Source organism: Euprymna scolopes, chromosome 28, assembly GCF_053919585.1.
Source record: "Euprymna scolopes isolate OS-2025 chromosome 28, ASM5391958v1, whole genome shotgun sequence".
Taxonomy (NCBI): domain Eukaryota; kingdom Metazoa; phylum Mollusca; class Cephalopoda; order Sepiida; family Sepiolidae; genus Euprymna; species Euprymna scolopes.
The window spans coordinates 28,287,144-28,304,896 of record NC_136509.1 but is presented as its reverse complement, the minus strand read 5'-3'; the positions used below and the strand labels follow the sequence as shown (position 1 = coordinate 28,304,896).

Sequence of the window (17,753 nt, the reverse complement as noted above, 5' to 3'; positions counted from 1 at the left end):
CCCATGATTGTTACCCAAATTGATCATGGGCTCAAGAGACTGGGTTCAATACAGTGTTGTCTCCTTGTAGGCCGGTAATAAGATAAACGTAGTGGTATAACTAACAAAAAGTGTATTAACGAAACTGTTACAGAAGTACACGCCATGACTCTGGAGGCCATAACCATCACGAATCGCACCCCAATAACGTGTTAAATGCAAGTATATTTATAGTCCTTGAGCAAGTCCATTATTTCTAAAATGAGTAGATCAGCTTAAACCATAACAAGTAGTTAATTTATTAAACTTAATTTGGGTAAAAAACCATGTAGGACCCATATTCTAGAATCCTTAAAATACAAAAAGACCAGCATATCTTATAACATACCTCCCCACCTTGATCTATGACATACCTCTCCATGATTTTTCAGATTAAAGATTGCGTTGATCAAACGACACATCGACATTTGGTTCATTTTACGCTGACGTCAGCTCTGTTTAAACAATACACCACTAATTCACTCTGCCATTATTCTGACCCATCTGAACAGTTCTGATGGGCATTTGCTTGCTTAAGATAGTTCATCAATAATCAATGATGTCCCCTTTTTTTACCTTATTTATCAAGTTGTACTATTTTTTTGGTTATGGTCAAGGCAGGTCGATATGCATCATTGATATTGACAACAGCTTGTGGAAAAAAAAAAAAAAAAACATCTCGGGGTAACACAAACTCTACAATTAGATGTTAAACTGTTCCTTTTTTTTTTTTTTTCTTTCTTTTTAATGCTAACACATTCAGTATAACCTAACATTCTAACTGAATGTCCTTAGTTTCAAATTTCTATACCCTGTATGTTAACCCTGATTGGTCAACAGTTCAATCTAACAAAATGCCATGAAGAAATTAGTCAGTTCTTTTGATCCTTAACTCACTTCAGACAATCCACTTAGCGAAGAGGAGATAACTCACATTAATACTAACTTTAGGAAGAGCTTTCTTTGCTTATGGTGGTCTATTGATAACAGATGACATTTCTCTCTCCTTAGACATTAGGTAATTTGATCGGATCTTTAGTATCATTAGTAAGGAGAGATCAAATGTTGACTCCTTTTAACTGACAATTGACCAATAAATATTTCAAGGTGCTTGATAAAAATTTTTTGAAAAAATGGATCAAATAGATTTGAGGCACTCCAGAAAGGACTATGACAAAATGGAGATATTTTGCTTTTAATACTGCTTCTTTTAACTTTCCGTTGAATTATAAAACCAGACAGTATTACGCATAGACATATTTTACTGTTGCAAAAACGGTTTTATTTATAAAACATTTTACTAATATAAATAAAACACTGCATGTTTTAAGCTAAGCAATTTTTTTTAATATGCATATTTTTAATAAAGTTTCATTTACAAAATATTTTTTTTTTGTAAACACTGATGATTTATAATAAATTTTAAAAAAGTATATATATATATATAGTTTCATTGACAAACCTTTATGTTTGAACAAACGAAACAAATAAAAAAATTTGAAAGAAAACATTCAAGTGGATTGTGCTAAAATGGCCTCACACGATTCAGAAAATATATTTTCTGAATGTCTTTCATACCACTGGAATTCCTTTAGAGAGGAATCCAAATAAGATTTTCTAAAACCGAGAATTAATTTAATAAAGTGTTTATGGCGATTCCAATAGGTTTCTTGTTGTCATTATACCTTATCATTAAAATTTTTTAAATATTGTTTTAAATGTTGAATATTCGCTATAAAAATCTTCAAGTTATTATAAACTTATAGAAGACAAAGTCAAAAGTTTAAAAAAAAAAAAAAAAAAAAAATCAGTGTTAAGACAGAATGTATCATTTTGGTTGTTCCTAACGCTGGGGTGCCACAAATTCATTTGATCAAAAAAAAAAAAAAATCTTTTAGTGGGTCCCTGTGTAAAACCCTGAACGAGTTTGTTTTATCAGTTGTCATATTTTTTATTTCTATTTTTTTTTTTTTTACTAATATAGAAAAACAAACAAATAAAATTGTTTTCTGTTTATTTTTGTTTGTTCTTTTAGTGAAATATTGAAGTTTTTTGTTTTGTTGTTGTCTGTTTTTGTTTTTTATTTTTTTTCTTCGATATACAAAGAGGAGGGATATATTCGTTTATTGAGTATGGTATATATACACAATGGCTGTTTTTATAAAATCATGATTTAGGAATAACAGTTTGTGTGCACAACTCCCTCAATATTAAAAAGCAAAAACAAAGAAAATATTTGTATGTACATATCCATGATGAAACAAAAATATCATATTCCAAAAATAAAGTAAATTGATCAAATAGTTTAGGAATTACTTTTTCTTTTTTAAATTCGTAACGAAGCATATCCTCACTTGGACGTAAGGGGCTACTATTTGAGACCATGCCTAGGAAAGATTAACAAAATGTTGGTTTACATTACATTTAAACTTCTGCATATCAGTACAGTCAGGGAAGCAGGTAGCAGAGAAGGAATTCCAAAGTCTAGCTGTTAGAGGGAAGAAACTATTAGAGTAGAAAGCTTTCTGGCATTTAGGAACCTCAACATTAAAGGGGTGAGATTTTGTTGCTAAGCAGGTTTGTCAGAGATATGTACGCCAAAGGGGCACAAGTGCAACGAGTTCATCAGAGCATACTCTACTAAAATATCCATAAAACAGGCACAGAGATGCAACACTGCAGTGATGGGACAGGGGTTGGGGCTTAGTTGACAAAGTGGGACCCATTAGATTTCCTGCCATTTGTAAAACAAGCAAGAAACAAAGGGATATAACTCAACAATAATTCATACTTGCGTGATTTCTGTTGTAATGCCTACCAATTCCCATTAATTGCTAAAAAATTATCTTATAAATAAAACTAGTTGAAGTTATGTGATTTTTTTTTTAAATATATTTTCACTTCGTCATAGGTACGCACATCATACAGATTTATCTTTGTTTTTGCTTTCTAATATAGGGGGAATTCTAGAGCAGAACGAGAAAAACACTTAAAATTCGAAACTTTGTTTTCGCAGCATGTATAAAGCCATTGTCAGGAGTTCAGGTTCATCTGTCGACAAAATCTCGCTACACCTGCATGCCTATTATTTGAGGATGGCACCTTTGGACACCTCTCCTATTGCCAGGAAAAAGAAGGAAAATTATCCAGCGATGTGTGGTGTTATAAACTTCCATTCTGAGGTCACCTTTAACTTTTAAGTGTCACTCGAACAACAACTTTCGTAGCATAACAGATATTGTAAAAATTAACTTGGAAATCCTAGAGTAAAAAAAAAAAAGTAGCATGGTTTGTAAACTGCATGAATACATATTTAAAATTTATGGATTCATCATTATCAATCCGCTCACTATATTCTCCATGATTCAACTGACAATCCATCCATCTTGAGTTGTTTTATGTTTTCACTTACCAATGAGTCCACAAACCATTATACACTTGCAGTGTAGTCCCTTGGTAGCAGTCATTTTGGACGATGACAGCATCTTTGGATATTGTCAAGAACACTAATAATTAATATAAATTGGGTACAAAATTTATGTTATAGCAGACAAAGTAAACCAGAGATATATATTTAATTACTATTATATAAAAGTCACTGTGTGTGCGTGTGCGAGTCCCTTCCTTATAGGTTCCAAAATGGCTGAGCCTACCTTTTGCATATTTAATACAAAGCTAATTTATATGTCTGGTAGTGTTCTTAGATGTGTTTTTTACAGAAATTCATCTGATAAGTATATAAAAAAAAATCCAATCTTAAAAATAGCTTTTATCTCTTATAGACAAAATAGAATAATTTTTATTGGGGAATATTTTATGTGACATCAACCAAGGGAGATAATAAACTCTTAGCAAATCATTTCTTAAAAAAAAACAAAAAAAAACAGATTTATTATAATCTGGAGATATAGTTTAGTGGTAGAGCATTCGACTACAGATTGAATGATCCCCTGTTCAAGCCCCAATGTATCACATTTTATTTTAATTTTTTCTTATTAATGAGTTCAATTTATAATAAAAGAAGAGGTACCATTTAAAATCGCCACAAATCATTTCTTCATTTGCATATTTTAAAACTAAACATTAATCAGAAGTAACTTTTCCAGGGCATTCATCATCAAGCCCAAATATCAGCTGACCTGATATTGTAAAAAAGCAGACCGAATTTGATGAACGACATTATCATTATTTTTTTGTATTTTTTACAAATAAATCCACAGCGTAAATTATTCCTCGTAATATATAATAATTACTAGAGAATTGATTCAATAATTCATACGCAATTTGCATAAATTAAAATATCATCTTTAAGCTGATGACACTATCATCTATGATAGCCCATCTAAGACCGTAAACGACCAAGTTCTCTCTCCTCTGATCTTGAGCACGTGGTACAATGGGGAAAGGAGTGGCTGGTTACTTTTAATGCATCTAAAACTAAACTTCTATCTTTACATCATCAACGCTCTGATCCCCATCTGGCATCGAAATGAATGGCTCTTGTCTTGGGGAGGCCTCATGTTTTGACAAGCTTCTGGGCTTAACCTTTACTCCTGATCTGAAATGGAACATGTACATCAAATCTGTTGCTAAAGCCGCTGGAAAAATAGTGAGATCCTTCTATCGATCCAGTATATATCTTACTGCTGATGCAATTCTCTATCTATATAAGAGCCATTCGTCCAAGGATGGAATATTGTTGCCACATCTGGGCAGGAGCTGCTAGAAAGGACTTATCCCACTTTCATAGAGTTCAAAATAGACTTCGTAGCCTCATAGAAGATGTCCTTTTTTTCTTCCCTGCAACCTTTTTCTCACAGATATAGCGAGTTTGTCTTTGCTTTATCGTTATTTTTATGGCAAGTGCTCGACTGAGCTTCAATCTATGGCCCCCTCTCGCCAAACTTTCGCAAGAAACACTTGTCTAGCTGAAAACACTATCAATAATTCCCTCCACTCTTTATCTGTGCCTAAACCTAAACATAGATTTCATGAATAAAGCTTTTCTCTTAGAACTGCACACCTGTGGAACTGTCTTCAATTTTCCTGCTTTCCAGCTGACTACAATATAGTTGTCTTGAAGTCCAATGTAAACAAGTTCTTGATAAGTCGTTCCTCTTAAGTTAACAAATTTACTGAATTTCCATGACTGACAATTACTATATTGTCCAATTGACTACTGTACACTCTTTAACCCTTATCCTCGAGTGGCCCCTGGGCCTTGATAAGTGGTGATGCCTATGTAAAAAAAAAAAAAAAGCGTATTGTATGACCAGGCAACACCAAGCTGCCAGCTTATATACATATATGTTTGCAATCGATAATCTAAATAACCACTGGATCGATTGCTTCAACATTTTGGTATAATATTTTCATCATACCCATACGTGTTTTTATATATCTCTTTAATTATAACATAATTTTTATTTAATAAATTAAGTGGTTTTCCTTGTAATAATGTGGCCATTTTTTTTATTTGGGGAAATACCACCGCTCGCCAGGGATTCACCAGTCATGTGACATCACTAAAAGGAACTTTCAGTCTTGCTTAATGTAAACAGAATATTTTTACAATATGGATAAATTATTTCGAGTGAAATGAGTTTAGGAATTTATATCCAAGTTTAAATATTACTTTTACTTAAAAAATAACATTAATACACAAAGTTATAAAAAGTTTTATCCTGAAACCACTACAAACATTTCTATCTACTTAGAAACTAAAAATCTTTAAATATTGAATTTTTGGCATTTAAAAAAAAAATATTTGCAGGATCTGGTAGCTGAGTGTCAAATCAATAATTATCTGCTGAAAATATTAAAAAAAAAAACCAATAGAACCTCTCCCAAACATAATGGCAATAATTTGGTTTTGTGTTTCTCTCAAGTGTTTCCAATAAGGGGGATCGATTTACTAGGACTTTGTATTTGAAACTGAGTACCCTATAAAAATCTTTGAGTTTTTTGCATTTTGGTTAAATTTTTTAGTTTGCAATCGCTGATAATCCACTCAAAAAATTTTTTTAAAAAACTAAAATTTAAAAAAAAAATGGTATTCTTGCAGAATTTAACCCGAATCCTCGGGATTTTCCATCAATTATGGTTAGGGCTTAACTGGCAATCACCGGATTAAGCCGAGCATTGTTCAAATGTTGAAACAATAAACTGACATGTTTTTTTGCATCGGTTGACAAAAAAAAAAAAAAATTACACATTCTCTTGAAAAAAAATTATCTGTACTTTCACCTAACAATTTACAGTTTTCATAAAAGGCATTCATCTTTTCTTATAAAAAATTCTGTTTGTAAATTTTCTTAAAAAAAAAAATAATTTAAGTTTTCTTGAAAAATATACTTTCACCTAACAATTTACAGTAAAAAAAAAAAAAATTAATCTTTTCTTGGGGAAAAGAAAAAGACAACTTTTGATAAAAAAAAAATTACAAAAACAAAAATAAATAAATACAAAATGCAACTTTTCTTGAGGAAACATATACATATATACATACATATATATATATATATATATATATGTTTTAAAATATACTTATCCACTGACACAGGTTCCGTCATCTACGACTCAGAGTGGCTGAGTCTAGCGAGATTAAAAATCGGGACCACACAGTAATGAGCCTAAACTCTTAACCCCCTTCTCAGGTACATGCTATTATAAAAAACCTAGACACCTCAAAAGCATGTGGACCAGATCTCATCCCGGCTGTGCTATTAAAAAAATGCTCTGCCGAGGTTGCTCCAGTTCTGTCCAAACTTTACAATAAATGCCTTAACGAATCTTGTTTTCCCGACTGCTGGAAAACCGCCTCTGTGGTACCAGTCTTCAAGAATTCTGGTGAAAGAACTGACCCACTAAATTATCGCCCCATTAGCCTCCTCCCGCTTTTCGCCAAAATATTTGAGTCCTTAGTTAATCAAGCCCTAGTCCAGCACCTAACAGCTGCTAAACTCCTGACTGACAAACAATATGGATTCAGGCAAGCCCGTTCAACAGCAGATATCTTAACTGTAGTTTCTGAACGTATATACCGTTCATTGGATAAAACAGGGGAGGGTAGAGCGGTGCCCCTCGATATATTTAAGGCTTTTGACAGGGTATGGCACGATGGTCTTCTAAGGAAAATTAGATCATATGGAATCACTGGAAGAATTCATAATGTAATTAAATCCTTCTTAAGTAATAGAAAAATCAAAGTTGTCCTCGACGGTCGTACATCCAAACAATACGACATAAATGCGGGAGTACCTCAGGGGTCTATCCTTGGACCTCTATTATTCCTGATATTCATAAACGACCTCCCTGATAAAATTGTTTCGGAGATGGGTATATTTGCCGATGACACCACTCTCTATAACAGATATGAGGGGAAAACAAATGAACACATATCCAAGGAAATGGCAGAAACACTAGAGGATGACCTCCAATCCGTAGTGGAATGGGGACAAAAATGGTTGGTCACATTCAATGCTGCTAAGACTAAGCTTGTTTCCTTCAATAACTACAAGAAACCTTCTCTACCACCAATAGCAATGGCCAAGAACACATTACCTGAAAGTACTTCTTTTAAACTCCTCGGCCTAACGTTTACAGGGAATATGAACTGGAATAGATACATTGAGAGCATTACCAAGGCTGCTGCAAGGAAGGTTGGCTCCCTCTACCGTGCTAGAAAACTACTTACGCCTGACAGTATCCTATACCTCTATAAGGCAACCATTCGCCCATGTATAGAGTACTGTTGTCAGATCTGGGCTGGTGCATCTGCTTCTTGTCTCTCGCTCCTGGACAGGGTTCAAAAGAGAGTCGCCAACCTGATAGGTCCTGAACTGTCATCTAGGCTTCAGCCTCTGTCCCATCGACGAGATGTTGCATCCCTCTGCCTGTTCTACAAATACTTCAATGGTGAATGCTCTGACGAACTGCAAACACTTGTACCTCCTCGACGTAACTACCCCCGACAAACCCGACAAGCTACTAAGTCTCATCCCTTTACAGTAGAGATCCCTAGGTGCAAGAAAGCCTTTTACTCCAATAGTTTCTTCCCCAGAACTGCGGGTCTTTGGAACTCCCTTCCGGGATTCTGCTTTCCCAACTGCAATGATATGCAGAAGTTCAAGTGTAATGTTAACAAACATCTTTCTACTCATCTCCCTTCATAATGACCCCGCTAATTAAGTCCCTGATAGTAGCCCCCTGCTTCAAAGTGGCACTGTGCCTTGTTTGGGGTGAAAATTGAATTTAAAAAATTAAAAAAAACCTCGTCCATCTCGCACGACTGTTTGGATATATTGCAATTTACTTAAATGTTATATGTTTTGAACAAATTCAATTATTTACGAAAGTGCATTTTTACGTAAATGCGAGTTGGGAATAATTTTCCCTTTAACCAATTTGACACCCCCATATGGAGAGCGGCATATATATTGTTTTTAAAATATAATTATCCACTGACATGTGTTTCGTCGTCTACGACTCATCAGAGTGGCTGACTCTAGTGAGATTCAAAATCGGGACCACACGGTAATGAGCCTACACTCTTAACCCACTCGTCCATCTCGCACGACTAATATATATATATTTTCAGTAAATTTACAGTAGGTTTCTGTTATTTTTTTTTCAAGCCCGAACCATAATTGACAAAAAATCCTGAGGATCTGGGTCAAATTCTGTAAGAGTACCAAAAAAAAATATATACGGAATGTTCATTGTACATGTTGTACAACAATAACTACTTACATTTTTATCATTTGCAACAATAAGCAATGTCTTCTATCTAATTGTCATGTCACATTTCGGTCTTCCATGATTACGCGAAAAATTGATTTTTGTTATGTTTGTTTTGACATGTCATGTGACATAAACGCAAGGGAAATAGCTAAAATTTCTAATCTCTTTGAAAACTATTTTCTTTAATAATTTCTACCTTTTCTATCGTTTTTCGTAAGTTTTGGATATTTTCATTACTGCAACATGGCAATTCAGTAGATACTATTGGTTTCGCTTGAAATATCGATTTCCGAATTTCGCTACAATAACAAAGAAGCACCCAAATGTTTACAAATATTCTCATTAATTATATTTGAAAGCAATATATTTTCTTTGATTAAAAAAAAAAAAGATAGTACAAATAATTTTTTTTTAAACTTATCCTACAACATTTTTACATTTTTTTTCTTTCTTTCTTCCTTCTGAATTGTCATAAGTCTCCCACTTACTTTGTTGGTTTATTCTTTAAACAGTTTTCTTTCAATTTTTCTATCAATTTATTTTTTGATAAAACACTACACTTTCATACAAAAAGAAAATCGACTAAATTTTTTACTTTACGAGATTTTCCAGTGAGTGCTCACATAGACGTTTATAAAAAAAAACCTCAATGTTTCCCCCTCTCTCAACCTCAGGAAGAACGGGCAGTGAACGTGCATTGAATGATTTAAACGGATATACCATTTTGATTTAAGATATTGCACTTCACAATTCGCTTAGCATTGTATGACTTACATCTACACCCTGATTGCTTCACACATGGACAAGTATATGTTGCATGTTCTACAGTCGGAAAATCAAAATCTCTTCATCTGCACAGAAAAAGGGACACCTCAAAATATTGAGTATCGACAAATATTGAGAACAGACAAAACGTTTGGGGTTTTTTTTTGGGGGGGGGGGTCCATCTAAACAAACTGAGCCACAGCAATGCGTGGCCTGGTACGGCTAATATATTTATATATAGAATTGATCAAGTCATATATGGCTCCTTCAGTCTTTGACAAACTATGGATACCCACGATGGGGTGCCTGCATGTGAAATTTTTGTGACAGGAGGTGCACAATCTCCAACCACACCTCTCTTTAGTTGACATTGTTAAATATCAGTGGCAAGTGAAGTGTCAGGACGACTGAAAACAAATGATGAGATAAGCAATTATTAAATCATTTCTTTCTGATAGGTTCATAAGAGTAGTAGTTGAGGGGCAAAAATCAGAAGCTCACAGTATTAATGCCGGTGGCCCTCAGGGGTCCATCCTGGGCCCAACTCTTTTCCTGATCTACATTAATGATCTTCCAAATCATATCCTTACATCATTTGTAGACATTTATGCTGACGACACTACCATTTATGGTAGCACATCTAAGACAGTAAACGACCAAGTTCTCTCCAATTCTCTCTCCTCTGATCTTGAGCACGTAGTACAATGGGGTAAGGAGTGGCTGGTAACTTTTAATGCATCTAAAACCAAGCTTCTCTCTTTACATCATCAACATTCTGATCCACATTTATCATCAATTGAAATGAATGGCTCTCGTCTTCAGGAGGCCTCAAGTTTTGACAAGCTTCTTGGCTTGACCATTACTCCTGATCTTAAATGGAACACATACATCAAATCTGTTGCCAAGGCCGCTGGAAAAATGGTGGAATCTTTCTATCGATCCAGTAGATATCTCACTGCTGATGCTATTCCCTATCTATATAAGAGCCAGGTACGTCCAAGGATGGAATACTGTTGCCACATCTGGGCAGGAGCTGCTAGAAAAGACTTGGCCTGCCTTGATAGAGTTCAAAATAGACTTCGTAGCCTCGTAGGAGATGTCCTTTTCTCTTCCTTGCAACCTCTATCTCACAGAAGAGATGTTGCGAGTTTGTCTCTGATGTATCGTTATTTTCATGGAAAGTGTTCGACTGAGTTTCAATCTATGGTCCCCCCTCGCCAAACTTTCACAAGAAACACTCGTCTAGCTGTAAACACTATCAATAATTTCCCCCACTCTTTATCTGTGCCTAAACCTAAACGTAGATTCCATGAACAAAGCTTCTTTCTTAGAACTGCACGCCTGTGGAATTGTCTTCTGTTTTCCTGCTTTCCGGCTGACTACAATATGGTTGTCTTCAAGTCTAACGTAAATAAGTTCTTGATGAGCCGTTCCATATAAGTTATCAAATTTTCATTACTAATGATTACTATATTGTCCAATTTCTACTGTACACTCTTTAACCCTTATCCTTGAGTGGCCTCTTGGCCTTGATAATGTGGTTATGCCTATGTAAAAAAAAAAAAAAAAAAAAACAGAAAGCACATACAGCACCTAGAATTCCCAAATGGTGTGTCAACGCGATTATGCCATATATATATATATATATATATATATATATATATATATATATATATAACTACTTCATTTACTCACATAAAGTTAATATACGAAAGTATAGGTTTATGCGTAAACTTTAAGTATTTACTTCAAAAGTGCTCAATACGTAGATAGAGCTAGTTAGTAATTTATAAAATATATATGGCGATTAAGCTACACTGAATATTCGGCGTTTCATCCACCTAAGCCTGACGAATCCTAAGGTGGATGAAACGCCGAATATTCAGTGTAGCTTAATCGCCATATATATATATATATATATATATATACTTGCTAACTGAAAAAAATAATTATATATATATATATATATATATATATATATATATATATATATATATATATATAAAGTACTTGCTAACTGAAATGGAAATAAATGAAACATTGGGTTCGCCAGTTAGCAATTGCTAACTAAAACAGTTTTGTAAATGTAAAAATTGAAAAAAATGAAATTTTATAACAAAACACAAGGGATAAATACAAGAGATAAGAATATAAAAGTTACTTTCCGTCATTTATGCAAACGTGTTTGGTGAAGAGAGACGAGTAAATAGTCACAATTCAATATGTGCATTAGCGTGAATATATGCGTAAGTATATGTAAGAATGTTGCAACATAGTATCATGTATGCATGTGCGTTGGTTTACCTTATTAGTGTGGTGTAGATGTGTGCAAGATAAAAAAAAAAAAGTTGATGAGTTATCAAATTCTCTCTTTTGACACCTGCCTTCTTTTGACCAAAAGTACGAGGGGGAGTGGGGGCTCAATTGGTTGTGAATTCAAAAGGCAATAATAAGCTAATCACCATGAGATATACCAAGTTAGGTGCCGCTAATAACCGATACATACATCGAGTGTCCATAACAAGTCAAAAATATATATTAAAAAAAAATTTGAATATAAAGGCAATGACTATCAGTAGTTGTAGACACGAATAGAGTAAGCTTACCACCGATACGCATATCGAGAGTTTATCTTATTAAACAAGTCAAAGATATATGCAAAAAATTTGAATATAAAATGCAATGAAAATGGGAGATCGTAGACTTCAGGAGAATAAGCTGATCACCGTTACACACATTGAATGTTCAAAGCATTCATCAAGTCAAAGATTGATGAAAGAGTTTGAATATAAAAAGCAATGACTATCAGTAGTTGTAGATGTGAATCGAGTAAATTTATTACCGATACACACATTGAGTGTTCATAGCATTGATCAAGTCAAATATTGATGTAAGAAGTTTTAATTATAAAAAACAATGACTATCGGTAGTTGTAGATGTGAATCGAGTAAGTTTATCACTGATACACATATCGTCAAGTCAAATATTAAAAGTTTTTTATTATAAAAGGGAACGACTATTAGAATACTGTTAGAAACGTACCCAGTCACAATAACATACATTAAATGAACTTCTAACAGTATTTTGTATAATTTTTTTTTATGTCATTATCAAAACTTTATTCAGGTGTCAATTTGCGGCCATTTTTCTTGTTCTCACATTATGCTCAACAGTTTTTTTCGAACTGAATAAACGTTTTAAAGTAAGTAAAACCACTAAAAACCTTTCCAGATAGGTAGGAGAGTAACTTATCTTGTCTTTAGTAACATTTATTTATTATATATTCGAATTTTTACCACTTTTTCGGATCTCTTGATTGTAAAATATACACAAAATTCCTTATAGTTTTACCTCCTTTTCCATGAATTGTATTTTCTTATTACTAAGTTATTTTTTCAAGTAGTGCTAGTACGTTATGAAATAATTTTACATGTTTACCATTTTTTTTTTTTTTTAGTAAATTGTCATCCAGATATGCTTCAACGATCTTGTCTATTACTTTACTCCGTGTTTTATTCATAATACGCTGCATAACAATTTCGGTCCACCCTTTTGTATTAAGATAAAATTCTGTAAGTAAATTAACTAACTAAATAAAATAAATGTTTTACAAGTTTAATGAATAATTAATTTGAATGAGAAAATTAATAATTTCCGGCTTCAATGAAAGGCAAGAATTTTTATGTGCTTAAAACCGATCATCTAAAACTTGGATTAATTGATTCTATGAGAACGTTAGATACGTTGATATATAAAAAAAAAAAAAGTGTTTTAGCTGTAAAATCCCATCAGAAACTTTAAATAAAAAAGGTAAGTATTGCCTTCATTTTGCTTTTAAGATAATATTTTTTGAAAACTAACAAATTTTAAGTTTAAAACAATGGGTCAACAAAAACAATGCCATCATATGTCCCCGTGAACTTTTAGAAGAGCAACTCAAAAAGTTGAATAACATTTTTATTGGGACTTACAATTGTAAGCTATAAAACAAACATAAAAATAAAAAGCTCAATAATCAATATATGTATGTATATATATATATATATATATATATATAAACAGGCTCTTTCAACCTTTGACAGACTATGAATACCCACGAAGAGGTGCCCATGTGTGAACTTTTTGTGGCACGAGGTGCGCAATCTCCAACAACAACTCCCCCTCCGAGTCGACATTGTTAAATACCAGTGGCAAATGAAGTGCAAGTTTAGGATGACTGGAAACAAATGCCAAGATAAGCGGAGAGCACATACAGCACCTAGAATTCCCAAATGGTCACCCATTTGGTACTAACCAGGCTCAACTTCGGTGATCTGACAAGAACCGGTGTGTCAATGCGATTATGTCGTATATAAGTTCATTAATAACTTAATAATTCAGTCTTCAAGTAGGCTTGCTCCATTATTCAAACGCTCTGACATCTTTGAAGTTATCTTTACGAATTCCAATACATTTTAAGAAGAATTACTTTGATTTCCTGCCGTATCTTGTCTCAAAATTTAGTGAGATTCATAAAACTCACCCTGAGTGTATACCTTTTCCTTTTTAACAGTGTCGTTAAAGATGGGGCATCTTTGTTGGATCCTAATATCTCTGATACTATTTTTAAAACTACCTCTTGAAACGTAATTATGCAGGGTTCATACAGGCTTGAAAAATCCTTAAATTTTTACGTTTGCCTTGCAAAAACCTTATTTCTATTATCTTGAAAAATCCTTGAAAATGTCTTCAAAATGTCTTGAAAACCATATTCTTTATGTCCAGTAAAAGTTTGTGTATACAGCACAATCACATTGACACACTGGTTCTTGCCAGATCACCGAAGTTAATCAACGTTGAGTCTGACCAGTACCAGATGCGTGACCATTTGAGAAAGCGAGGCGCTGTGTATACCATGAGGTAAAATACCAGGTTGAGAAACTGGCACGGTCTATCCTTCTCAAGGATAGATGGGACTCTCTTAAGCCGTGCTAGGCACCCTATCTTGTGATAGCGTCATGATAAAAATACCCTTGATAGCCCTGGCAAAGCATCAAGTATTCAGCTACCGAGATTTGAATTACACTACAAACTCGTGTAGGGAGTTCAATTTCGGCTACGGCTGTGCTGAACAGAAACGTTTGTGTCGAAATATTAAAAATAAAATCAAAATAAATCCTATTAAATTATTTAAGTATTAATGAAAATACTATTAAAATATTTTTAAATATTGAAAATAAATTTGAAATACATTGTTCTGAAATTGCATCATATTGTGGATACAATAGTTACATCCCTTTATCACAAAACCACCCACTGTTTTCCATCAGGTAGCTTCGTCATAAAGAGATGTAATTTGTGTATCTACAATACCAGAAATATTTAAAAATGAAACGAACACAGACCAATCTACAATGAGGGAATAACAGTGCAGTATAAAAATGATCCCCCCTCCAAAAGATTTTTAAAAACTTTATTTTTCGAATCTCTGAATTGTAAAACAAACCCTTACTTTTATTTTTTGTTTTGTACCAGTAAAACAACAGTCTGGTTCGTATTATGTAAAAGATGTGGCAATCTCTAATAATTATGCTCCCAAAATAAAACTGGCACGGAAATGGATACAAATCTTTATTTTTTGGTCCCCCGACAAAAGGAGAATTCTGTTCATCTGTCCGCACTTCCTCAAGAACTACACCTTGGAATTTTTTTTTAATTTTGCACAAACATTAAACATGATATGAGTAAAAAAGTAATAGAACGAATTTTCTGGGAAAACTCTGGTTGCTCCCCCACCTAGGGGTGCCTTTCAGGTTAAAATGGCTAAAATTGACACTTTTGTGCTTGAAAAAAAAAAAAAAAAAAAAAAAAATTTGATGCCTTGGATTTTTATAAATCATAAAAAAGTTGTAACTAACTGATTTCTACATAATTTTGTTTGTCTATACTTCGCAGTAACTCTTGGGTGTGCCCCAGGGGCTCTATTAGGACTAATAAAAGCCATTTTGGGGACTATTTGACCATATTTATCCAAAATTTTCTGTGTATGTCTATTTTTGCAGTTTTGCATGGTGCTGAACTCAAATTTTAATATGTTAAGGACTTAGGGACTTTTGGGGCTAAATGGGGGATGGGGGCAAATGGACTTAGTCATTTCTTTTTTATGCATGGTACAGAACTCAAAGTTACATATGCTAAGGCCTAAAACTGCACCGTTAGTTCATTTTCACCAGGATTTGACGTCCCTGGGGACTTTTGGGTTAAATCGGCTAAACTTTTTTTATGCCTCGTTTACTGTGCATGCTTCACTTTTTTATTTTTTGTGATGACAAAATGTAAGGAAATGTAAAAAAATAAAGTTTATTTTTTATATTGTTTCATGATAACACAAGAATCATCAAAACAAAACCAATTTTTTTAAACTATGGAGGGCAAAGTCACCCTCTGTTGTTAGCAGAGGAATAATGTAAAAGGGTTGTTTTGTCCTCCAGGCCAAGAATGAATACACAAATGCAACAAGATTATAATTTACAACCGATGTACATTCATTTACAGAGATTGTTACAAGAGTAACGAGAAACAGTTCAATACCGAAGAGGCATAGGAAAACATTACTTGCGTGGTAATTCTGAGAGTCTCTTTGCAGAAGTGCGAATGTCTTTTGCGGGAATGCAATACAGGAGCGTGGTGTGACGTGTCTGTATACCTTGGTGTTCAAATCAAAAAGAGAGCAAGAAATGTCTAGTGAATACGAAAGTGAGATGTTAACACCGCCTTGTGGCAAATAATATTGCCAGAGTTAAAGGGAGATAATTAGGCTTACCTTAATGTTACAAGTTTGTGTGTGTGTTTGCTTGTATGTGGAAATTCGGTTCCCACAAGACACCTCTGCATGGTTTCGCACTCTGCACACGAAACAATAAAAAAAAATGAACACTTTCATTTTTTTTAATTTCTATAAATGAAGTCTTTTTGAAATAATATATTAAATAAGAAACTTAACCAGGCTCCACATTGCTTAACTTTGATAATCTGATGGGAAGTGGTGTATCAATGCGATTATGCTGTATTATGTGCAATAATAACTTAATAATTCAGTCTTCAAGTAGGCTTGCTGCATTACTCAAACTTTCTGATATCTTTGGGAAGTCATCTTTACAAATCCCATTCATTTTAAGAGGAATTGCTTTGATTTCCTGCCATATCTTGTCTCAAAATCTAGTGAGATTCATCAAACTCACCTTGAGTGTATACCTTTTCCTTTCTCGCCAGATCACCAAAGTTAAGCAACGTAGAGCCTGGCCAGTACCAGATGGGTGACCATTTGAGAAGACGAGGCGCTGTATGTACCGCAAGGTAAAATACCAGGTCGAGAAACTGGCGCGGTCTATCCTTCGAGGATAGTTTTTTGAAATGGTGTTTTTATGTATGTTTTTGTGTTTCATTTCATGCTTGGTTGGTTCCATTCTGTATTTGCAGCAACTGTATTCATTTCCGCCACCTTTGTTCTAAAAGTGCAATTGTTAGAGATTACCAAAGATGTTTACGAATAAAAGTTTTTGAAAAAAATGCAGAAAAATAAAATAAATAAGATGAGATTTGCTTTGGAATGTTAAAATGCACAAGTGCTAAAATGGAATATTTTTCGCCCAAAAATAAAAATTAAGAGCCAAATTAAGTTTAAAAATAAAAACTGTTCGGCAAGAAGTTTACGCAAACAAACATTCTTCCATCTTTCCCGACAGAATTTTCTTAAATTGTAAACACAGAATTTGCTTGGAAAGTACCCAAGTTAAACACCTCCTCCACAAAAACAAAAAAAGTCAACACAGAATTTGTTTGGAATGTTAAACTGCACAGGTGGCAAAATTAAATACTTCCCCAGAAAAACGCACAAGTTTTTGAGATGGGCACAAATAAACTTCGAGGAAGATGGAAACCGCAAATTTCAAAACGAGGCTTCCTTCACAAGAAGAAAATGTCGCCATTGCCATATCGTTTCAAATTCGCTCATAAAAAATGAATTTTTGAGATCAAATAAAGAGCATTAAAAACTACTTAAACAAAAAAATGAAACAAATAGTTATAAACGTAATTTTTATTGGCTGCAGTAACATTTATCCATTGTATATTTGATCTCCCCCCCCCCCGTTTTCCATTCATTCAATTCTACGATAAGAGCACTAAACAATGTGTTTAGTCGATTGAGAATACCTAATACCATAGTAAGTGACAATGACACAAATGAT

The 17,753-nt window shown here is 33.7% G+C and overlaps 1 protein-coding gene across 3 annotated transcripts in view; it reads right to left on the bottom strand.

Annotated features, from left to right (window-relative positions):
* Nucleotides 1-17,753, bottom strand: part of LOC145249551 (histone H2B, gonadal-like) — a 42,671-nt gene that overhangs the window by 5,703 nt on the left and 19,215 nt on the right. The window contains exon 1 of one of the 3 annotated variants that reach the window (XR_013863547.1): nt 16,120-16,257. The exons of 1 other annotated variant lie outside the window; for it this stretch is intronic. The gene's annotated coding sequence lies outside the window, so the exon portion shown is untranslated. Of the gene's footprint in view, nt 1-16,119; nt 16,258-17,753 lie in introns of those variants that run through there. One more of the 3 variants, XR_013863548.1, reaches the window with a different exon arrangement.